Source organism: Silurus meridionalis, chromosome 23, assembly GCF_014805685.1.
Source record: "Silurus meridionalis isolate SWU-2019-XX chromosome 23, ASM1480568v1, whole genome shotgun sequence".
NCBI classification, from domain to species: Eukaryota; Metazoa; Chordata; class Actinopteri; order Siluriformes; family Siluridae; genus Silurus; species Silurus meridionalis.
The window spans coordinates 6,245,053-6,259,594 of record NC_060906.1 but is presented as its reverse complement, the minus strand read 5'-3'; the positions used below and the strand labels follow the sequence as shown (position 1 = coordinate 6,259,594).

The 14,542-nt window shown below is 38.0% G+C and overlaps 2 long non-coding RNA genes across 3 annotated transcripts; both read right to left on the bottom strand.

The window, feature by feature from the left end:
• Positions 1 to 3,065: 3,065 nt before the first annotated feature.
• On the bottom strand, positions 3,066 to 6,706 carry LOC124376910. 2 transcript variants are annotated; one of them, XR_006923993.1, is made up of 3 exons: positions 6,477 to 6,706; positions 4,461 to 4,567; positions 3,066 to 3,761 (listed from the first exon to the last, which is right to left on the bottom strand). It is a non-coding gene; the product is annotated as an uncharacterized LOC124376910 (long non-coding RNA). The 2 variants fall into 2 exon arrangements; XR_006923994.1 differs by lacking the exon at positions 6,477 to 6,706 and adding an exon at positions 5,818 to 5,856.
• A 6,568-nt stretch (positions 6,707 to 13,274) lies between these two features.
• On the bottom strand, positions 13,275 to 13,902 carry LOC124376906. Its single transcript, XR_006923989.1, has 2 exons — positions 13,767 to 13,902; positions 13,275 to 13,601 (listed from the first exon to the last, which is right to left on the bottom strand). It is a non-coding gene; the product is annotated as an uncharacterized LOC124376906 (long non-coding RNA).
• Positions 13,903 to 14,542: the final 640 nt, after the last annotated feature.

Here is a 14,542-nt window from a genome sequence, read left to right as displayed (position 1 = left end):
AGTGCTGGAGGATCTTAGACAGCGTGGTGCAGTGCGAGATGTGATGAGGTCACTGAGGTAAGATGGTGCTGGTCCATTTTTGGCCTTGTAGGCAAGCATCAGTGTTTTGAATCTGATACGTGCAGCTACTGGAAGCCAGTGAAGGAGCGCAGCAGTGGGGTGGTGTGGGAAAACTTGGGCTGATTGAACACAAGTCGTGCAGCTGCGTTTTGGATCATTTGCAGTGGACGAATAGCGTTCAGGGGAAGACCTGCCAGCAGAGAGTTGCAGTAGTCCAGTCTTGAAATGACAAGAGACTGAACAAGCAACTGGGCAGCCTGTATGGACAGAAATGGTCGAATCCTTCGGATGTTATAGAGAAGAAATCGACAAGAACGAGCAACATTAGCGACATGTGGGAAAAAAGACAGTTCATTGTCCATAGTTACCCCAAGGTTACGAGCAGTGGCTGAAGGGGAGAGCAGAGAGTCATGAAGTGTTATTTGTAGATCTTGACCTGGAGATGAATCACCTGGGATGACCAGCAGTTCTGTTTTGCTGGGGTTGAGTTTAAGTTGGTGAGCCCTCATCCATAAAGATATGGTTCATGTGGTGCGGGAAGACATGCAGGTGGTTGGTGTAAAAGAGGCAGATGTAGAGGACAGGGTGGTATGGAGACGGATGATCCGCTGTGGCGACCCCTAATTGGAGCACCCGAAAGAAAAAGAAGACGACATAAAATGCGATATTCTGATGCAAATGTTGTACACATCGTTCAAATCAACTGGTCTGTTCTTATAGCGATCTACAATACTAGTCATCCACATGTCTTTTGTTGTAAGGTTATTTGATTTTGCTTTTTGCTTCAACACATTTAAAGGAAGACTCATTTTAATGATATTGTCTCCTGTTGGCACAAACACAACTTTCCTCGAACACTCCTTCAGATGCATATTTGTTACCCTGTACACAGACTCTTGAGCACACACATCTCTATTATGTAAATAAACACTGCCAAGATTTTTCAGTGCCTCTTTTGCACTATTTCCCTCTTTACGTGCTTCTCTTTGTGCATTGTTTAACAATCCTATTTCTCTTTATGACTTTGATATATAAGAAATGATATAGACTACACAAGCATATGCATCTACAACATACTGGATATCTAAATTTGCATTCCAACACTTTAATAGTGGCTTGCTATACTGATTGATCCAAACCTCACTGACCTCTTTTCAGCACAACTTGTGTATTTCTACTCAGATTTATATGCACGTTCAAAAATGGATTGATCTATACTTAAATGTTTAAACAAATGTTTCACACTGTTATAATTGCAATTCTCTTCTGAAAGAACCTTCTTGATAGCTAACAAAATTTCACCTGCCTTTTCTCTATTCATTTTAAAATCTGTCTGACCCTGATTTCCACATGCACATTTATTAGTTACATTATCGGTCTTATCTGCATGACAGCTACACAGACTTTTTACATCACTTTTACCACGACATATAAAGGTTCGAGCAGATACTGGCCTGGGAAAATTAAATCGACACTCCGTATTTTTCTTATTACACGTTTTGGAATGGCGTTTTGAATGCTGCTGCACAGATGTAACAATGTCCAATAATGAGTCATCCAGTGATGGCAATTCACAGGTTACATATTAATAAATAAATTGAATGACCTCTTCATCTGTATTTTTATCAATTAGTGGGGCTTTCTCAATCCAAAACAGACAATGGACATGTGGTGAACCACACTGCTGAAATTCAACACAATAAAAATAATCTCTAATTTTTCCCATTGGATGGTATGAAGACTTAAGTACCTTCCTTAAAAAACAATGCCACCGAAAATCGAACATTCTTGCCGCTGTGACAGGATTGCGACGCAAAAGCTCACACCAATCTGCCCATTGTAATTGTTCAATTGTCTGTGTTCTTCCTTCTTGTTTCAAAATACTAAAAAGCAGATGTAAATGCGGATGAAAATGAACAAAACCAGGTAGGGATACCAAGATGAAGCACACAAGCTATTAGGTCACGTTGTGCTGTTTGCCAAAAAGCTGGAGTACCACGAATAGGTTTAAGAAAACAAAACCCATCATCAAATTCCAACAGTTTCTCTAAAGAATCCTCATTGTTTAATACATCATCAACTTTTTTAACCATAGAGCAACTTTTTCATTTACGCAATGCAATAGATACATTTGACACAACCTGTTGAATTTCAGACATGTACTGAACAAAAAAATAGATATTCTACATTCCGTGCAAACCTACCGTCAGCATGCAAAATCTGGATGTTAAAATAACTTGACAATGTCAAACGCCTGTCTCGATTTTCATGGTATGTATTACATCCCTGTGGAAATAACACTGGGAAGATGTTGGCTTCATTGGCAAAATCAGAAAGTAATTTAACAGGATTATTCCCCTCTGCTGGTGCCAGATTCATTATTTCATCAAAATACTGATCTAGTGCTTCCTGACCAACGTCAACAGGCATAAGACATGTATCCTGAAACATGCAATGTTGCTGTCTGTCATGCAAAAGCTCATCTTCACCAACCTCTGCAGATACTTCACCATGTTCTGCATCTACATCAGTCTCTTTTTCTAAAACACCATCTTGTTCAAAACCAATCTCATTTAGCCAAACTTCATTAAACTCTACATCTTTATAATGCACATTTATCTGTTTTAAACATGAGTCAGGGCAGAATGAAGTACAGTGGAAATGGCATCCTCAGTTGATCTTTTTGTGCGATAGGCAAATTGGTAAGGGTCCAGGCTGGGTGGCAGACAGGCTTTAAGGTGGGTGAGGACCAGTCTTTCAAAGCACTTAGCGATGACAGGTGTGAGTGCGACGGGATGAAAGTCAGCCAGTTCTGTTGCAGTGGAATGCTTTGGCACCGGCACGATGGTAGCAGACTTGAAGCAGGTGGGGACGATTGCCTGGGCCAAGGACAGATAAAAGATGTCCGTGAAGACCTCGGTCAGTTGCTCTGCGCATGCTCCGAGTACACAACTAAGGATGCCATCAGGGCCAACTGCTTTCCTTGCATTCACCCTTTCCAGCTTGACGCACACTTCAGAGGTGGAGAGTGTAAGTGGCTGCTCACCTGGTAATGGCTCTGTTTTGAGCAAGGGCTCCATGTTCCTCTTTTCAAAACGAGCGTAGAAGAGGTTGAGCTTGTTGGGGAGTGAGGCAGAACTGGTTGCAGTCAGTGATAGCCTGTATTCCTTGCCAAATGTGTCGGGGGTCAGCAGATTTGAAGTGCTCCTCAATCTGCTGTTTGTAAGCATGTTTGGCTTTGCAGATTCTCCTCCTCAGACCGGCTCTGGCGACGCTGTAGGCAACCCGGTCTCCAGACCTGAAGGCGGTATTGCGTGCTTTGAGCAGGAGACGGACCTCCTCGTTCATCCATGGCTTCTGATTGGGGAACACTTTGATGTTTTTTAGTCTAGTCACCCGATCCACACAGCTATTGATGTGATCAAGGTCAGCTTTGGTGTTGATGTTGGTGACGGAATCAGTAGTGGCCTGTGAAGCGAATTCACTCCAGTCTGTGTGTAAGAACTGCTGCTAGAGAGAAGCGTCAGCTCTATCCAGCCAAATTTTAACAGTCCTGATAGTGGGTTTCACACATCTGATGACTGGACAGTACTTGGGCAGTAGGAACAATGAGAGGTGGTCTGATTGTCCGAGGTGGGGGAGGGGAGTGACTCTGGGTCATGTTTATACAAGTATGGCCGATGCTTAGAGTTTTTTGTCCCCTGGTGAAACAGGACACACACTATTGGAATTTTGGCAGAAAAGATCTTAAATTGCAGTGATTAAAATCCCCAGCAACAATAACGGCTCCATCAGGATGCACTTCTGCAGTTTGTTGATAGCAGAACTTGGTTCTTGGTTCTGTACTTCACTCTCAGAAACACATTTCAACATGCCACGCAATACCAAACATGCTATAAACATGTTCAACCGTGCAACACTTGGCTAAGTGCTGATGTTTGCAATTACATCACAAAACAAAGTTGTTTGGAACTCAGGCATACAATGACCGATCAGCTCCAAACTTCACAAGTTTGATAATAGTCCTGGCCTGATGACAATATACATTTACGGTCCTACTGGCAGCAGAAAGTGTGGCACTTTGAAATGACTACAATAACTCTCCTGTCTTTAATCGCTTATATGCACCTCGCCCACTGTTCACTGTTTTCCTCAGGCCAACGGGTGGCGGTGAGCCCGGGTGCAAGGGCCCATTCATCGCTGCTTGCAGCTTTAATATATTCTTCTTCTACAGCTTCTACTATAATGCAAAACATACTTCAATTTTAATTTTTTACTCTGGTACTATCATGCATTATATATCATTTAATAATGACTACATATGTAGCATATTTAATGAAGCATATTTACATGTTGCCAAATATAATTAGAGAAAATAACTGGTTTAATTCACAAATTACCTTTTTTATGTGCCTTCTTTTCCCTAAGGTTCTTTAGACATCATCCACGCTAGTCCTCCAGGGTAGTCCTCATCCAGGGCTGGTCCTAGCCCATGTGTGCTCCTCATCTGTGGACATACAACAGTGTAAATAATAATAATAATCAGAATCAGGTTTATTGGCCAAGTGTGTTGACACACACAAGGAATTTGGTTCCAGCTGTTTGTTACTCTCAAAAGTACAGACATAAATAAAAACCTATACAAGACAAAACAGACACGACAAGACAAAAACAGACTATACAAGACAATACAGACAATACAGACAATATGAGACAGTATAGACAGTGTAAGTAATAAATAGGGATACAGACCAGTAATGTACATAAAGTGTGGGAGTGCATGGTAGTGCAAATGACAGTATTGTGTGCCAGGTATGATGAGAGAGTTTACTATAAAACTTTGTACAGTATATAGAAGCAATAGTATATAGAAGCAATAGTGTGTGCAACATATACAGATAATGTGATGACTGACAGATCTGTGCAGTACTCATAGATGTGACCAGGGAATATAATTATGGTCAGTTGTTAGTGAGGGTGATTGCTTGGGGAAAGAAACTGTTCCTGTGTCTGGCAGTTTTAGTGAATAAAGTTCTGTAGCGCCTGCCAGAAGGGAGGAGCTGAAAGATGTTGTGTCCAGGGTGTGAAGGGTCATTAATGATTTTTCCTGCCCGGTTTCTGGTTCTTGTATGGTACAAGTCCTGGAGAGTGGGCAGGGGGGCACCAATGATTTTTTCTGCTGTTTTAACAGTTTTCTGCAGTCTGTTTCTGTCCTGTTTTGTTGCTGCTCCAACCCAGATGGTGATTTATGAGCACAGGACAGATTCAATGACTGCAGTGTAGAACTGTATCAACAGCTCCTGTGGCAGACTGTACTTCCTTAATTGCCTTAGAAAGTATATCCTCTGCTGGGCTTTTTTCAAAATCGAGTTTATGTTTGATTCCCATTTCAGGTCTTGGGAAATGGTAGTGCCCAGAAACTTGAAGTTCTCCACAGGTGACACAGAGATGTTGGATATTGTGAGGGGGAGTAGTGTTGAAGGATGTTTCCTAAAGTCCACTATCATCTCCACAGTTTTGAGTGTGTTAAGCTCAAGGTTGTTCTGACTGCACCATAGCACCATATACAGACTCGTCACCATCTTGGATTAGTCCAATGAGCGTGGTGTCATCTGCAAATTTCAGGAGTTTGACAGTTGGGTCACTTGATATGCAGTCATTCATATAAAGGGAGAATAGCAGTGGGGAAAGGACACACCCCTGAGGAGCACCAGTGCTGACTGTCCGAATACCGGAGGTAACACCTCCCAGTCTCACCTGTTTCCTGCCTGTCAGGAAGCTGGTGATCCATTGACAGATGGCAGGGGGTATAGTAAGGTTTAGGAGTTTGGAGTGGAGGATTCCCGGAATTATTGTATTGAAAGCCGAACTAAAGTGAACAAACAAAATCCGGGCATATGTTCCTGGGCAGTCAAGGTGTTGCAGAATGTAGTTAAGCCCCATGTTGACTGCGTCATCCACCAATCTGTTTGCTTGGTATGCAAACTGTAGGGGATCCAGCAGCTGTTCTGTCACCTTCTTTAGATCTGCCAATACCAGCTTTTCAAAGGTCTTTATGATGACAGATGTCAGAGCGACAGGCCTGTAGTCATTCAGTCCAGTAATGGAGGGTTTCTTGGGGACTGGGATAATTGTGGTGAGTTTAAAGCAGGAGGGGACCTCACACAACTCCAGTGATCTGTGGAAGATAGAGGTGAAAATGGGAGCCAGTTGGTCAGCACATACTTTGAGACAGGAGGGGGAGACACCGTGTGTGCTCCCCCGTAATGAGCTCTTCTATATTGCAAATATTTTAAAATGTGAAGCACATGTTTATGCCCAAAATATATTAATCTTCACTAAATCTATTTTCTATTGAACTTTTCTTTAAATGTTATGATATTTATTACATAGACAATAATAAAAACAAACTCAACAGAGTTGATGCCATCTGAATTATGATCTTCATCAAAGCCACTGGTGACAGAAGTTGTTCTTCACTCAGTGTAGGTGTCATCAATGCAGACCTCATAGTCCTCACCAAACTCTGGAATACTCTGTAAACACACACACACACAAACATGCATCAGCCCGAGTCCTTTTCATCTAGTATTAGCTTGAGGTTTACTGCAACTGCACTAACAATGTAGAGAGACACTTAGCTTTAGACAGTGTATATATATATATATATATATATATATATATATATATATATATATATATATATATATATATATATATATATATACACACACACACACACACACACACACACACACACACACACACACACACACACACACACACACACACTACTACTAAACTGCTTTACTAAATATACAAATACAGAAGCTTTACTTGATCTCTCCTCAGTGTTAATTGGCCTGCTGTAATCACTGCTGCTGTGGTCACTGTCTCTTATGTGGAACAGCTGGACTACTCTCACTGCAGTCCCTGCCTGCATCTGCCTGGAAGCTCTTTCATCGATCTGACTGTAGCTTGTCTGTACATGCTTTTGCTTGTGGAAATCCTACAATTCTTATCTCATGTACATTGACTGACTGACATGTCAAACATATGTTATACTTGAAACATAAATTGATTCACATAATTGATTAAACGGTCATAGATTGGTCAAGAAAATAAAGGCCTGACACTACTAGCTTGAAAAAGCCCATTCAGTAGCGCACAGACCAAACAACTGGAAAGCTTGGAAATGGCTGGTGAACAAACAAATGCTACGATTTCCCTTAACAGTATAATTAGTTGCCAAACTTCATTTGTACCAGGGGATTCAATTTTGTCACCAATCAATAATGGCAGCATCCTCAAAAAACACCAGTTTTGTACAGCGTGGCCACCAAGCTTCTCACTTCCCGAGTTCATTTCACACGGTCTTCCCTGTTTTCGTTTGCCAGAAACAAACTGACTGATCCTGATCCCTCAATTCCAGGTAAGTAAATTGTCTGTCAACTTTTACAAGATGTTGTATACTTAAAGGAATATCATATGACACAACACCTTCAAACAAAAAATGTACAAGGCATGGGGGCAACCCTGGCTGACAAACATGATAGAAAGAGCTCACTAAACGATCAGTCAAACTTGATGCCCCCACTATGAGGCAAACCCTCAGCACAGTTTTGAACATAATCTTTGTATGATTGCACTGTACGAAATGTGGCCCTGGAAAGTGGATCTTGCTGAAATGTTTATCCATTTCACAGTATCGGCAGAAGTATGTGCTTCCACTAAAATTTTCCACAAACCCACCAATGCTATGTGAGCCTAAATTGTCACCGGCTATCACCCGCAAAATTGCTTTGACGTTCAGTCCATCAGGAAAACATACACCTGTAGTCTAAAGCTCTTTAAGGTCGTCAACTAAGCATCTCATGACGACTTTCTCACCAAATTACTTAAAGTCTTGTTCCCTACAGAGAAACACCAACTGCATTTGATCAGTGCTTGATCTGGTATAAGGACAAAGATCTGCTAATATAAGGTACATTACAAGAAAGTATCTTGTGTTTTTTCTTGCCAGACCCTAAAGCGTTCACTACTTCAAAAGAGTCTTGATACAAGATCAATCCTCAGGCACATTTATCTATTTTATGCATCTTTTAAAATGTCCTTCAATGGGACATGACTATGCACATCTCTGTACTGTTCCCTTACAGACTTGCAATTAAGCAGAGATTCAATTGTTTGTTTAATCGGTACATACTGCGTGAAACACTCTTTTCCTGCTTCATTCTGTCCTAGACGAATAGGAACCGGGTCAACATAATGGAAACTGTTCTTGAAAAATCATTTTCTTCGCTGATCTGATCTTAGGGTACGACTGTTACACGACATAAGATATTCAGCTTTAAGATCATCAAGAACCATTTTTATCATTGCCTCTGGAAGATCAAGGGAAATGAACTTTTCCTGAAGTTTGAAAAGCATGAGAGACGGGTTGATATGTTTGCAGACTGAATGTCTGCTCCCTGGTCTGGTGTGACTCTGTATACTTCAGTGTAGAGCTGCAACTAATCAAATACATTTTTTTCTTAGATGTTTTCCTTATTATAACTAATATCCCAAATACAAGGTATTAATTTACAAAAGTGTACTTTAAAAATGCAGAAACCACATACTGTATTGAGTTTAGCTATCCTTAATTTTAATAGTTTAAAGTTTATAGTAGCTGTGTCACTCGTGGACCAAGAAATGGAAACCTTAGTATCTTTAGACACTTTATTAGATTGAATACACAAGACAGAGGGGGCTTGAGGAACAACACAAACTGGAGAGCCGGTAAACTCCGCACTGCAGGTAGTCCAATGATGATCACCAGTGTGAACCGTAGATCGGACGGTGAGTGGAACTGGGCTCCTTATAAAGGGGAGAGTAGATTGGAGACAGGTGAAGGTGATTAGTAGGAGGGTGTGGCTGTGTGAGTGTGCTGAGTGTAGGAGGGAGGCGTGGCTGGTGGTTCCCTGACAGTACCCCATTCCCCCCTCTTCTTGATGAGAAGAGGTAAAACAGGTGTTTATGGGTTTAGAACACAAAGATTGTAACGGTTGGCTGCATATATTTTGTATGTTTTCCACTTGTTTTTAAAAATTTAATTTGTTTCATGAATTCATTATTCTTTTTTGGTGATGATGCAAGAACTGATTCTCCTGCATCATAGTTTCAAGGAAATATAATCCAGGACCTTGTTTCTATAAATCTCATTTAAAACTAAAACCAAAACCTTGATTCCATAATTAATTTTTAAACAAAATTTAAAAATCCTTAAAAAAAAAAAAACCTTTTTAAACTAAATGTTTTTTTTTTATACCTTTTTTTTTTTTTTTAAGCTTTTTGAGTTTGAATCGGCTTAATTCATTTACTATGAAGAGCTGGTTCAGAGATCCGATTCAAATACCCGACTCACTTGTGAACGACACACATCAAAACAGGAATCATCCACTGTCCCAGATATGGGTGTTGCAAATAAGATTGTTTAGGCTTCTTTATGTTTTTTTTTTTTTTCTGATGATCCATTGCTGTTTATATATATATATATAATTATATATATATAATTTAGGATGGACCAATGATATTGCTTCTATTCTTCTTTTACTTTGTGATTCCACCATCACCACAAGACTCAAGATGCCTTGAAAGATCTCAAGATCTCATCTCAAGCTGAAAAACACCTTATCTTCAAAAAGGTAAATTTGGTATTTTCTGTGACTACCTGTGGTCTGCTTAAAGTGAATGCGTGTTGGGCTGATTGTATTCTATAAAACTAATGAAGCAGGTCAATTGTAGATCTTTTTTTTTTTTATGCTGTGACTAACATACAAGAGCACCTTGACTCCAGTGAAGAAAGCACACAGCTATTCCTGCTTGCTATGGGTACAAAGAAGAACAGCATTCATGGATACTACATCATTCTTGAGAAGAAAGTCATATCATGCAAGTCAGTGAGTGGTCTTGATGCTTTAGATGAACTTTTCAAGGCTCACTTTGTGTTTGGTGAATCTTACAGCAAAGTTCTGCATAACATCTACACATTTGTACAAACAGCAGTTTTTCAGATTGACATTGACAAGGTCAAAGAGAGCCCAAGAGTAGCTGAACTCAGAGCGAGATTCCTCTGGTAGTTTTGGTTGCATAGGAAAATAATTAGTTTTATTTGTTTTTGTTGTGTGGAAGCAGAAATGTTCTTGTTCAACATCTAAAGTTAATTCATGGGCTTTTGCCTGGAAAATCACTTCGACTGAAATGCGCTCAAGCAGATTGCTCTTTAGAATTTGGGACTTGGGACTTGGGGTCAGGATTCCGCAAACATTTGAAGAGATTTAATGAAGGACGTGACAATGTTTCATCATGTGTTGAAGATGAGGCTGTTTTTCATAATGCAGTTGTTGGGCTACCAGGTGATACAGATGTGGCTACATGTTCAAAGGACAGTTCTTTGCCAGTTCCTTTTGGATTTGTTGAATCTTTCAGAGCTCAGAATAGCTGTAGGGTTTGTCTTGCTGAAAGGGAAGATTATCCCTAAACAATCAGACCCAACACTGCCTTTGACTGTTTGTGGTGTGAAATGTACATGCTTGTTAAACACTCTGCAGTACTTTAATACATCAGACAGTTTTTCTGTAGACATAATGCATGAGATTTTAGAGGAAGTTGCTCAGTTTGAATTGAAACGTGTTTTTCAGTGTGTTCAAGCCAATTTTTTGACAGTAAAAGAGTTGGATGGCAGATTACATTCATTTAATTCTGGGTACATGGAGAGGAGAAATCGTCCTCCTGGTGTTAAACTGGATGATGAGAGCAGTGATTTGAGCATAAATGCAGTACAGTGTTGGTCTACTCTGAAATGTGCTCTAATACTTGGTGACACTGTGCCTGAAGACCATAAATACTGGCAATTATTACTACTATTATTACTACTTTTACTACAAATAGTGAACATTGTATTTGCTCCCATTTTTAAAGGAAGAACTTACTGTGTATTTGAAACACTTCATTTCTGAGCATCACAGGCTTTTCAAGTGCTTATTTCCAGTAAAGAATCTGCTGACTAAACATCATTTAATGTGTCACTACCCTCAGTGTACGAAATATTGGGCCTATTGTTCACATGTGGTCCATGAGCTACGAGTCCAAACACAATTTCTTCAAGACTCAACCAAAATGTTTCAAGAACTCAAAAAAACATCATGTAATTTTAACACTATAAATTCAACACTACATACAGTGTCATTTTAACTCTGGATAGATCGGGACCATAAATGATCTTTAGTCGTGTTCAAATCAACAGTAAGTGTTAAATTCACACTGCTGATTTTACTGTGTAGGGTTTCTGGGCTCTGTGGCTAATTTGTGCTCTGGACCCCCAGATATCTGATCTTTTTACTCCATGTAGCAACAATCATTATCGATAAGCATAACACTTATTGTGTCTTCAGTAAGAGACAATAAAGAACTAAATTTGAACTGTTTATTAAATGAACTGAAACTGTGCATACTGTATACAGTACAGCAATAAACACCATTGTATGGTCTCTCACACACAGATCACTAAAACCCTGTGTGGATTATTATTATCTGAGTGATAATAAGACCATATGAGTGAATAATAAGTAACAGCAGCTCCAGACACAAATGTGGATATTGGTTTAAACAGCGACAGAATCATTCCTGTAATATACAATACAACATACAGATAGATAGATAGATAGATAGATAGATAGATAGATAGATAGATAGATAGATAGATAGATAGATAGATAGATAGATAGATCAGATAGATCTAAAAACAAATGTTTATAGTTTATTTTTCGATGGATTCTTTTTTTAAATATTCGACTAAATAACGTAAATAAAATTTTGAATAAAGTTTTAATTTCTCCCTTTTTATATTTAAAGAGTTCTCAGTGAATCATGAATAATTAAGCAAATAATAAAATGAATAGAATCGTCGTTTCTTTTATATATTCTATTATATATTTTATAATTTAATAATAGCTATACTATTTTTATATATGTAGAATATTATTAGATACCAGATACATTGCTAGATTTATTATTATTATTATTATTATTATTATTATTATTATTATTGGAAAGATGATTATCTTGACAATGACAAACTGTCGTGTAATGTTAATGAAATTTGAGGCAAAATAAAAAAAAACTACATTTTGTAGTAGTAAAATGCTGCCCTCTAGTGGAAATATGGGGAAATATTACAACTTGTCTACAACTTGGTAATTTTGGTATTTTTGCTGTTTCCACACGGACAGAGACAATTAAGCAAATAATAAAATAAAAATTAATGAAATCATTGTTTCTATTCTGAAATCTATATTTTATTAACTATTTTATAATAGCTATCCTATTTTATGTATATAGAATATTATTAGATTCTAGATAAATTACTAGATACATTATAGCAGTTTTTTATATTTACATAAGTATGTAAGATATATATATATATATATATGTAACAGACTTTATTGAATTTTGTTATGCTGTACTAATTCTGGATCGACTGGTGCTCATTGTGTGTGTAATCCATTTTTCCCCTCGGGGCTTGCCATAGATAGGTAAGGGACATGCGCACTTGGGGGTGCTAAAGGGTCGGTGACCTCGGGCTGAAGGTGATGCTGTGTGAATAAAGTGTTGAAGAGTTTGGATAATCTCGTTTATTGTTTTTTTACTCAATATAAAGTGTTTAGGCGAACCCTACACGAACGCTCGGTTACATATATATATATATATATATATATATATATATATATATATATATATATATATATATATATATATATATAATAAAAGATAAAATTAAAAATCTGAACATCAGCGATTTTTGTAGTAAGAAAATGCTACCATCTCGTGGTGATATGAGACATTGCAACTTGTCGTCGAGCGGTACTTTTGGTATTTTTGCTCTGTTTCCACACGGACCGTTTTTACTTGTCGGACCTGCGCTTTATTGCCCGACAAGTTGATTTATATAGATTCAAATACCACAGTAAATTTGACATACATATAAAATGTTATAAAAATTACAATAATAAAAGAATATATTAATTTTTGTTTATAAATAAATAGAATATTTTAATCAAATAAAATTTGCTCCCGCACATTAATGCTACTGCAATGTCTAATATCACCACTAGATGGCAGCATTTTACTATTACAAAAATCACCGATGTTCAGTTTTTTTATTTTATTTCAAATTTAATTAAAATTACACTTAAACTGTACAAAAGTTTGTTATAACCAGTTTATCTATCTATCTATCTATCTATCTATCTATCTATCTATCTATCTATCTATCTATCTATCTATCTATCTATCTATCATCGGGTGGGACTTGTATGGAGTATGTAGTGACATCATCACACTCTCTGCCCTGTAGCTTTGTGGTCATGTGGTCAGTTACAGGCCTAAATAAGGTCCTGTAATGAAGTTGATGGGTTTTTTTTGTTTTGTTTTTGTATTTACTTGTGTTTTTTTTAATATATTATTTTATTTCAACCATAAACAGTGTGTTCCTGGCCATCCTGAGAGAAAGAGAGAGAGAGAGAGAGAGAGAGAGAGAGAGAGAGAAAACAGACAGTGAGAAAAAATAATTTTTGCTAAGATAATACACATACTAAGGTACTCACACACACACACACACACACACACACACACACACACACACACACACACACACACACACACACCTTTCTACTGTAAGATTCCAGGGTCGATCACCAAAACGATACATTTTAGGGCATTTGTGGGTTCATACTGCAAAAATACAAAAACATGAGAAGGTTTAAATACAGTTACTGAAATCTCACACAAACCATCTAAACTATTACAGAAGCCGCTTCAGATACAAATCTGACATCATATTTATATTAATCTTTAACAGTTTTGTTTTTGCCCCCATTTTTCATGAGCTGAACTCAAAGATCTAAGACCTTTCCTATGTACACTAAAGAGGTATTTCTCTCAAATATTTTAGAGGGGCTTTTTATTGTGACCATCCTGAGACACACCTGTGCACTAATCATGCTGTCTAATCAGCATCTTGATCTGCCACACCTGTGAGGTGGATGATTCTCTCAGCAAAGGAGAAGTGCTCACTAACACACATTTAGACACATTTGTGAACAATATTTGAGAGAAATAGGACTTTAAGTCTTAGATCTTTGAGTTCAGCTCATGAAAAATGGGGGCAAAAACAAAAGTGTTGCGTTTATAATTTTGTTCAGTATATTTTTTGTATTTTTTCAGTTTTGAGGTTTGGAGGTTTTATTCATTGTTCATTATTTCATTCATTGTTAAATCATCAGTCGCTTATTTTCTTGATGAATCCTGATTAACATTGCTGTGTCTCATAGTCCTCTGGGTAACTTTTTTAGTTAAAATAGGATACTATTGAATATTTAGCTGCCTGAAACTGTAGAAAAGGAATTTAGAACATTTATTGGACTAGAAACTGTACATTTTG